Here is a 10685-nt window from a genome sequence, read left to right as displayed (position 1 = left end):
ACATTTTATTTGAAAGCCTTAAACCCAACAATGAAATATTAAGCCGCGTGTGAAAAACAGCACGGGATTATTGTGAATACTGAAGTATCGTGTGGCACATAAATTATATCAGCCGTGTTAAGACATTATTTGCGTGGCTGTGTATACTCATAAACAAATTCACGTCCTCTGCAACGATGATGAATGGTTATTCGGCAGTAATTCGGTTCCATTCCCACCCCTCATCCACTGGGCCAGACTCCCTGCACCCAACTCCTGCTGCTCGCTAAGTTCCGAAAGACGGGGAATGCCGCTCGACTTGCTTCCCACCTGGGCCGCTTCTCAGCCCAAACTACATTCCTCTCCATCCTGCAGCTACTCCACGACCTACATCCCCACCGAGCGGCGGTGGTGGTGGTGGTTCCGCACGTTGCCAGTCTGTAACCCAGCCCTGTGGAGGCAGCAGCGAGGGTTGGTGGATCACTGCGCGATGTTGTTGTGAAACTTCCTTCCCGTGGGCATCAAGGAGGAGCCATACCCTGGCTCGCCAGGAGATGCGGATACCAACATGGGCTCCAGCTTTTGCGCCTGTACGGGATCGAGTGTTGCCCTTTCGCACGCGTGGGGTTTTTTTCCAGGTGCTCCGGTTTCCTCCCATACACACACACTCATTCATTGGTCCAAATATCTTAATATATAGAGGACTGCAGAACTTGGGTAATTAATGTCGGTTCACTGCGTGGCTGCTGTCTTCCCACTCGTCTGTGGTTCCTCCTCGTAGCTCTGAGTAACTCCACTCTCTTTGAGAGTAGGCGAATACTCAATCACATGATAAGTTAACATTGTTATGATCCTGATCAACAGGGATGCTGTCACATGTTGAAACCAAGGTTCCCAACCTTTAAACGCCCATAGAGGGTCTTTGCCTATAAACATCTGGCAGTTCACCTGCATTGACTCAAGCAAGCCTGACTGCTGATGAGACACTCAACGTCAAGACCGATGCAGAGTTGTGCTTGTGTTGAAGCAATGCTGCCACAATGATGCACTCACAGAAGGCCATGTGGCTGACGGGTAGTGTGTAAATAAGTGCATATTTTTATGTGGAGGGACAGATATGGGAAGGTGTATTATTTGCGGAGATGGACCCATAGACCAGGGGCGGTTTCTTCATTAGGGCGATTGGGCGACGCACCACCAATGTCATTCAACCACAGAGTCACGCTAGCCGTCACTGTGCCTCTGGATATAGTCCAATCAGCGTCATGTCACGTTCTGTGGAGTACCGCCTCTTTTTGGGCGATTTCACTCCGGCTGAGAATCGCCCCGAGTGGCCCCATAGACTTACATTCAAAGATGTTTTTTTTTCGAACGGCGGGCGCTCCAATGCATTCTCTATGGCTTCCGGGAGGGCATGCACTAACGTGCTTACGTCATCATACGTGCTAACGTCATCATACGTAAGCACGTTTCATCCAACAATATCATTTATCGCCACCTAGTGGAATCTTTAATAAAATAAACTTGAGTGGTTTGTTTTAATAGTCAGTCCCTCCAGAAAAACGCGGAGTTTTTTGGTGATTGTTGCGGGCAAAAATCGTTGATTATGCGGCACGTTTTCTTAAAAAATGCGATGGAATATGCGGGATATTTATGCAATTTTATGCGATTAAATTGCGGGAACTTGCAAAAATTGCGGTTTGATGAAAAAGAGAAAAAAAATGTGATTCCCCCAAACACCCTATTCACTAGGCTACTACTTTAATGTAAAGAGTCATTTCTTATTACTTCCTATGATAAGCAAGCATACTACATCACAGAAAGTGCTGGGAATATTTAAGTTCTCATCTTGTTTTATTTCAGACCTTAACAAACAGATGGCTCAAACTTACAAAACATTGAGTCGAACAAGTTCTGTAGCTTTACTAAATGAATATGCTACAACTTCTGTAAAAATGAATAAATAAAATATTAAAAAATAAAATGTGTGCTTCCTGTTTTACAGAGGTAGCTATACAAAACAGACATCTTCTGTTAAAATAAGTGTTTTCAGTGCACAGTAACGTAAGCAATACAGTAACAGTACAGTCTTACAGTAATGTAAATTTACATACTACTAACAAAAAAGTGCAATCTTACAACTGTAAAGTTGCATAAACTCCTGAATAAAACTAACTACGTAGCCTCTAACACTTCATAACGTTCCCATGGCAACAGGGGAAATGGCTGCGCTTGTGTGAAGTAAACGCAACATTTTTCAACTTTCCGCTAAGATATATGTGACTTTTTGCAACGAAAATGCGGGGATTATGAAATCATGCAAGCCCGCATATTTTGCGCGCGGAAATCTGCAATTTATGCGGCGAAAGTGCGGCGTATTTGAAAAAACGCGCCCCCCGCATAAATATGCGGACTTTGGCTGATTTTGCGTGGAATCTTGCGATCGCATAATCGCGTTTTTCTGGAGGGACTGAATAGTGAGTATAGAAACAAACAAGATGTATTGTAAGAGTCACTTTATTTTTCATTAATATTAAAGAAGTGAAGTTGCCTTTACATGCTTAAGCTGTTAATTTATCCATTGCATGGGTGGACCTTATCCTTATCAATCATCCAGACATTTGCCCCCCCTGAGAGATTTTGCAGGAGCCGCCACTGCCATAGACCACTGACTGTCAAACCTCAAACGATGTCTGTAGATCGCCATGCAGTAAAAAATAAAAGTTGCCGTTCTGTGCAGAAGAAGTGGAATCTGCAGCAGTTCCACGGCCCAATTCCCGCAGGCTGGTTGGTGGTGGCACCACGAGCAGCGCGCTCGCAGCGCAACAGGCTGGAGGCGCTGCTCGCAACAGGCTGGAGGCGCTCGCAGCGCAACAGGACGGGGGCACATCGCCAAGGGGCTGACTGTCTCCCAGAGCGTTGAGTGCCTTGCCGCGAGCCCGGCTTGCCACGAGCCCGGCTTGCATCTGCAGTCTCTGTAAGGTTTCCATTAGCAGACTGACTTTTTGGTCTCACCCATATCGTGGACAACCACCACATCATGTGACAAAGACAAATATTTGCCGTAAAGCTTTAACAGGCTTTTGGGGCAAGTGCTGTTAGCGAGCGCCGATGAAGGCCGGCACGGCACACGAGGGGATGGCCAGCACTGCGCCCGACCGCCTCTGTCTCCCGAGTAACGATGTTTACACGCCGCACCAGATACTCATTTGAGGCTGAGTAACCCCAGGGGAGGCCCAGGACCGGTTAAGATAATCGTCACTGGTGTTGGCCGTGAACGAGAATCGAACTAGAGTCGCCGGGCTTGTAACGCAGTGCGCTAACCACGACTACAAACAGCAATTGTGTTGTCTTTAAACAAACGTCTTGATAATTAGGATGAAGGACAAACGTCTGAGCCTCAGACACCGAGGGTCAGTCAGCTGCTGCCAGCTGGCTCACGCGGAGCCACTGCGGACAGCCCAATACAGGAAACCATTCAGGGCCGGGTCAACACGCTTCGACTCGAGGAGCCGGGGACACGGGAAGCCCTGGCGACTGGCTGAGTCCTGGCGACTGGCTGAGCCCTGGTGACTGGCTGAGTTCTGGCGACTGGCTGAGTCCTGGCAGCTGGCTGAGTCCTGTCGACTGGCTGAGTCCTGGCGACTGGCTGAGTCCTGGCGACTGGCTGAGTCCTGGCGACTGGAAGAGCCCTGGCGACTGGCTGAGCCCTGTCGACTGGCTGAGTCCTGGCGACTGGCGACTGGCTGAGCCCTGGCGACTGGCTGAGCCCTGGCGACTGGCTGAGCCCTGGCGACTGGCTGAACCCTGGCGACTGGCTGAGCCCTGGGTATTGGCGCGATCGTTCTCATAGCGCGAGGGCCACCGTGGCGAAGGGAGGCGCTGCTGAGTTTGACAGACACAGGCTGCCGTCATTTCACAGTGGAGGACGGTGTCGCTCCTGAATCCCAATAAATTCCCAGCGAAGTTTTTCAAAGTTGGCCCATTTGGACCGTGACTCGAGCAAGCAATGGCCCATAACGTCCACTGCGAGTGGAGCAGACGGCGCGTAGTACTTTGCGGTGTATACACCCCGCAGTGATAACCAGGGCAGCCGGCCCGGTTCGAACCGCGAACCTCTGTGCGTGTAAATGCGCACCTTCTACCGGCCAGTGCCAGCTATTGTGACGCAGCCCTGGCTGACGACGTGCATACATCAGCTCAGCCCATCAGTACAGTAGCCAACGCAACCCGCAATTGCCTCCGCTGACTCACCCGGGCTGACACACACACCAGGCCATTCCATCCACAGCAAAGACCCCCCCCCCCCCCCCCACCTGTAGCCTTGACACACGTGTTGAGGGGAATGCTGTTAGCGAGCACCTACGAAGGCCGGCACGGTGCACAGGGGGGCAACATTACACCCGGCCTCATTTGTCTCCCCAGTGCTGATGTTTGCACACGGCATCAAGTACTCGTGAAGGCTGAGTCGACCTAGGGGAGGCCCTAGACCGAGTTTAGATATTCGCCACTATTATTGGTGGTGAACGTTAATAATTATATCGGTCTCGGGTCGCCGGGTTCGTAGCGCAGTTCCCTAACCATTGCGCCACCGCTCCCCATACACAACAACCCTCCGCTCACGCCCACAGCCGACAGCCCACGCAGACCTCGGGTGGGGCGATGAGAGCACTCGTCACGTGCAACACGCGCCACGGACTCACGGAGTGATCCTGCCGCTGGGATTGTGATGCTACAGCGACAACCAGCAGATGTGCGCAGGTGTGCGTCAACCAGCAGCTCGCTGTGTACTGCTCACACGCGGATTCACAGCACCACCGTCACCCACACACTCACAACCCCACACCCCCCGTCACCCACAAACTCACAACCCCACACCCACACACCCCACACCCACACACCCACACACTCCCACACTCCCATTCACACACCCACACACTTCCACACTCACACCCACACACCCACCGTCACCCACACACTCACAACCCCACACCCACACTCCCCCACTCCCACCCCCACCGTCACCCCCACACCCACCGTCACCCACACACCCACCATCACCCACACACCCACCGTGATCCACACTCCACTCCGCTGATGCCCCAACTCCTCACTTGCCGCCTTTTGCACCTTTCCCCGTTCTACCTTCCTGTGGCCGCGCCTTCGGCTCTCCCCGTCTTGCCAATCCCCCCACCCCATCTCCCATCAAAACCTTCTGTTCCAGAACATTCCATGCCCAATGGCAACACAATTGGCGACCACACACTCCCACACTGCCTCGGGGAGACGAATGCTCTCAGCCACCCCGTGTTGTCTGTGCATCATTGTCAGTGCACGCGCTGACCGCTTTCCCAACGTATCCATTGCAATGGTGGCATTAGCTATGCTACGGGGAATCGCAGAGGGCCCAGCCCGTTCCAAAGGCTGCCGCTTAAATACATTCTGTGTGTGGGAAATATTGGGCCAAAGTCCAACGGAGCTGATGATTTAAAATCGCGTGCACCAGAGGCACAGGAGTCGCGTGCCTAGACGAAGACCAACGCGGTTGTTGTGATTTATAATTCTCTGAATTAGGGTCGACACTTTTTATCCAAATCGACATTTCTTATTCAGCCTACGTCTATGATCCAAACCGTGCAGTTTACTTATGTTAGAATCCAACACGGGGACACCGGTGCCAGATCTGGGCACAGATCAATTGCTGCCACCTGAACACGGATACCAAAGTCCCGGCCTGTCTCGGTCAAACCCCGACAGGTGGCAACCCGAGTGGGTGAGTTGGTGGGTGGGTGGGTGAGTTGGTGGGTGAGTTGGTGGGTCAGTGAGTGGGTGGGTGAGTTGGTGGGTGGGTGGGTGTGTGAGTTGGTGGGTCAGTGAAGCGAGTTGGTGGGTGGGTGTGTGAGTTGGAGGGTCAGTGAGTGGGTGGGTGGGTTTGTGAGTTGGTGGGTCAGTGACTTGGTGGGTGGGTGTGTGAGTTGGTGGGTCAGTGAGTTGGTGGGTGTGTGTGTGTGTGTGTGAGTTGGTGGGTCAGTGAGTTGGTGGGTGTGTGTGTGTGAGTTGGTGGATCAGTAAGTGGGTGGGTGGGTGTGTGAGTTGGTGGGTCAGTGAAGCGAGTTGGTGGGTGGGTATGTGAGTTGGAGGGTCAGTGAGTGGGTGGGTGGGTTTGTGAGTTGGTGGGTCAGTGACTTGGTGGGTGGGTGTGTGAGTTGGTGGGTCAGTGAAGCGAGTTGGTGGGTGTGTGTGTGTGAGTTGGTGGGTCAGTGAAGCGAGTTGGTGGGTGGGTATGTGAGTTGGAGGGTCAGTGAGTGGGTGGGTGGGTTTGTGAGTTGGTGGGTCAGTGACTTGGTGGGTGGGTGTGTGAGTTGGTGGGTCAGTGAGTTGGTGGGTGGGTGTGTGTGTGAGTTGGTGGGTCAGTGAAGCGAGTGGGTGAGTGGGTGTGTGAGTTGGAGGGTCAGTGAGTGGGTGTGTGAGTTGGAGGGTCAGTGAGTTGGTGGGTGGGTGTGTGAGTTGGAGGGTCAGTGAGTTGGTGGGTGGGTGTGTGAGTTGGAGGGTCAGTGAGTGGGTGGGTGGGTGGGTGTGTGAGTTGGTGGGTCAGTGAGTTGGTGGGTGGGTGTGTGAGTTGGAGGGTCAGTGAGTGGGTGGGTGGGTGTGTGAGTTGGTGGGTCAGTGAGTTGGTGGGTGGGTGTGTGTGAGTTGGAGGGTCAGTGAGTGGGTGGGTGGGTGTGTGAGTTGGTGGGTCAGTGAGTTGGTGGGTGGGTGTGTGAGTTGGAGGGTCAGTGAGTGGGTGGGTGGGTGGGTGTGTGAGTTGGTGGGTCAGTGAGTTGGTGGGTGGGTGTGTGAGTTGGTGGGTCAGTGAGTGGGTGGGTGGGTGGGTGTGTGAGTTGGAGGGTCAGTGAGTTGGTGGGTGGGTGTGTGAGTTGGAGGGTCAGTGAGTGGGTGGGTGGGTGGGTGTGTGAGTTGGTGGGTCAGTGAGTTGGTGGGTGGGTGGGTGTGTGAGTTGGTGGGTCAGTGAAGCGAGTGGGTGAGTGGGTGTGTGAGTTGGTGGGTCAGTGAAGCGAGTGGGTGAGTGGGTGTGTGAGTTGGAGGGTTAGTGAGTGGGTGGGTGGATGTGTGAATTGGAGGGTCAGTGCAGCGAGTTGGTGGGTGGGTGTGTGAGTTGGTGGGTCAGTAAAGCGAGTTGGTAGGTCAGTGAAGTGGGTTGGTGGGTGGGTGTGTGAGTTGGTGGGTCAGTGAAGCGAGTTGGTGGGTGGGTGTGTGAGTTGGTGGGTCAGTGAAGCGAGTTGGTGGGTGGGTGTGTGAGTTGGTGGGTCAGTGAGTGGGTGGGTGGGTGAGTTGGTGGGTCAGTGAGTGGGTGTGTGAATTGGTGGGTCAGTAAAGTGAGTTGGTGAGTGGGTGTGTGAGTTGGTGAGTGGGTGTGTGAGTTGGTGGGTGGGTGACTGTGTGAGTTGGTGGGTGGGTGTATGAGTTGGTGGGTCAGTGGGTGGGTGGGTGTTTGCTACTTTATCTACACACCAGACCAGGTGGTACCCGTCTTGTTGCACGTCACCTCGGTTCTCACGTGGTAACTGGCCGCCATTGTAATCACAGCGGCGTTGCCGTGGACGACGAGAGCCCACGTGACCCCATTCCAACCAATCGCAGCGCGGCCGCGAGCTCCCCTGACCGCTCCCCTCGCTGCTGCTGCTTCCCATCCGCGCTGTGCCCACTGTCTATCTCGCGTCTCGCCACAGGCGCTCCAGCGTCAGCTGTCCTGGTGCAGCTGCTGCTGCTGCTGCCTGGGCTCTTGAACCCCGCGGGGTCCGGATGGCCAAGAGCTGCCCACAAAGACCGTCGCTGTGCAACGTGGAGGCTGAGGCCCATCCCAGTAAACGGGGAATGTTGGCCCAACATTTGCTCAAGGGTTACCACCAAATGGCAACGTTAGCCCCACGTTGCGTGCTTACTGGGTAGAACCACTGGAAGCAAACTCGAGTGAGAAGGAGTTTCGGTCGTTGTGGTGCCCGCTCCTTGACCACAACGGTGGCACTGCGAGTTGAAGCCGCGTGCCCCCCCCCCCCCACGTGCGTCCCCTTCACATGCCCCCCCCCCACGTGCGTCCCCCACGTGCCCCCCCCACGTGCGTCCCCTTCACATGCCCCCCCCCCCACGTGCCCCCCCCACGTGCGTCCCCTTCACAAGCCGCGTGTGCTGCAGGGATTGTTTGCCAATAGAAGCAACTGCCCACGTGAAACACTGACCCTCCAACACACTCGCCTGTCATTAGTGGCCCGGACTGTGTGTGAACCAGCTAAATAGACATCCAGCCGGAGAGATAATAAACACACGGACACGTTCAGCCACACAGCCAGATATATTCGGACAGATTATACACAAATACGATGCGACGCACAGCCTGATAGATACACAATAAACAAAGACACGCACACAGTGAGACAGATCCACGCCGCACAGTTACACGTGAGACAGATACAAAGACAAAGATCCCCCGTGAAGCCTTAACAGACTTTTGGGACAAGTGCTGTTAGCGAGCTCCTAAGAAGGCCAGAACGGTACACGAAGGAGTGGGTGGCCAGCACCACGCCCGGCCGCCTTTGTCTCTCCAGTGGCCATATTTACACACCAAGTATTCATTTGGGGCTGAGTCGACCTAGGGGAGGCCCATGACCTTATCAGATAATCGTCACCGGTGTTGGCCGTGAGCGGGAATCGAACTCGGGTCGCCGGCTTCGTAGCGCAGCGTAGCGGTAACTACACGACACACACAGTGAGACACAGTGAGACACACACACAGTGACACACACACACAGTGAGACACAGTGAGACACACACGCAGTGACACACACACAGTGACACACACACAGTGAGACACACACAGTGAGACACACACACAGTGAGACACACGCAGTGACACACACACACAGTGACACACACACAGTGAGACACAGTGAGACACAAAGATAAAGACAAAGATCCCCCGTATAGCCTGGACAGACTGTAGGGGCAAGTGCTGTTAGCGAGCACCTATGAAGGCCGGAACGGTACACGAGGGGGTGGGTGGCCAGCACCACGCCCGACCGCCTTTGTCTCCCTAGTGGCGATGTTTACACACCGCACCAGGTACTCATTTAAGGCTGAGTCGACCTAGGGGAGGCCCAGGACCGGTTCAGATAATCGTCACTGGTGTTAGCCGTGAGCGGGAATCGAACCCGGGTCGCCAGGTTCATAGCGCAGCGCGCTAACCGCTACACTACCGCTCCCCAGTGAGACACACACAGTGACACACACACAGTGACACACACACACAGTGAGACACACACGCAGTGACACACACACAGTGAGACACACACAGTGAGACACAGTGAGACACACACACAGTGAGACACACACGCAGTGACACACACACACAGTAACACACACACAGTGAGACACAGTGAGACACACACACAGTGACACACACACACAGTGACACACACACAGTGAGACACAGTGAGACACACACGCAGTGACACACACACACAGTGACACACACAGTGAGACACAGTGAGACACACACACAGTGACATACACACAGTGACACACAGTGACACACACTGAGACACACACACAGTGAGACACACACGCAGTGACACACACACACAGTGAGACACACACACAGTGACACACAGTGACACACACTGAGACACACACACAGTGAGACACACACGCAGTGACACACACACACAGTGAGACACACACACAGTGACACACACAAAGTGAGACACACACGCAGTGACACACACACAGTGAGACACACACGCAGTGACACACACACAGTGAGACACACAGTGACACACACTGAGACACACACAGTGACACACACTGAGACACACAACAGTCAGATTCACACCCACGCAGGGGGGGGGTGGGATGGAGGGGTGGGGGGTTAGGAGGGGTGAGGGGGGTAGGAGGGGTGGAGGGGTGGGGGGGTAGGAGGGGTGGGGGGGTAGGAGGGGTGGGGGGGGTAGGAGGGGTGGGGGGTTAGGAGGGGTGAGGGGGGTAGGAGGGGTGGGGGGGTAGGAGGGGTGGAGGGGTGGGGGGGTAGGAGGGGTGGGGGGGGTAGGAGGGGTGGGGTGGAGGGGGGGTAGGAGGGGTGGAGGGGTGAGGGGGTAGGAGGGGTGGAGGGGTGGGGGGGTAGGAGGGGTGGGGGGGGTAGGAGGGGTGGGGGGGGTAGGAGGGGTGGGGTGGAGGGGGGGGGTAGGAGGGGTGGAGGGGTGGGGGGGTAGGAGGGGTGGAGGGGTGGGGGGGGTAGGAGGGGTGGGGGGGGTAGGAGGGGTGGGGTGGAGGGGGGGGTAGGAGGGGTGGAGGGGTGGGGGGGTAGGAGGGGTGGAGGGGTGGGGGGGGTAGGAGGGGTGGGGTGGAGGGGGGGGTAGGAGGGGTGGAGGGGTGGGGGGGGTAGGAGGGGTGGGGGGGGTAGGAGGGATGGGGGGGTAGGAGGGGTGGGGTGGAGGGGGGGTAGGAGGGGTGGAGGGGTGAGGGGGTAGGAGGGGTGGAGGGGTGGGGGGGGTAGGAGGGGTGGGGGGGGGTAGGAGGGGTGGGGGGGGTAGGAGGGGTGGGGTGGAGGGGGGGGTAGGAGGGGTGGAGGGGTGGGGGGGTAGGAGGGGTGGGGGGGGTAGGAGGGGTGGGGGGGTAGGAGGGGTGGGGGGGTAGGAGGGGTGGGGGGGGTAGGA

The sequence above is a fragment of the Lethenteron reissneri genome, chromosome 40 (assembly GCF_015708825.2).
Source record: "Lethenteron reissneri isolate LAM-NWPU_2019-01 chromosome 40, ASM1570882v1, whole genome shotgun sequence".
NCBI classification, from domain to species: domain Eukaryota; kingdom Metazoa; phylum Chordata; class Hyperoartia; order Petromyzontiformes; family Petromyzontidae; genus Lethenteron; species Lethenteron reissneri.
The sequence above is the reverse complement of the archived record's forward strand: the minus strand, read 5'-3'. Positions refer to the sequence as shown.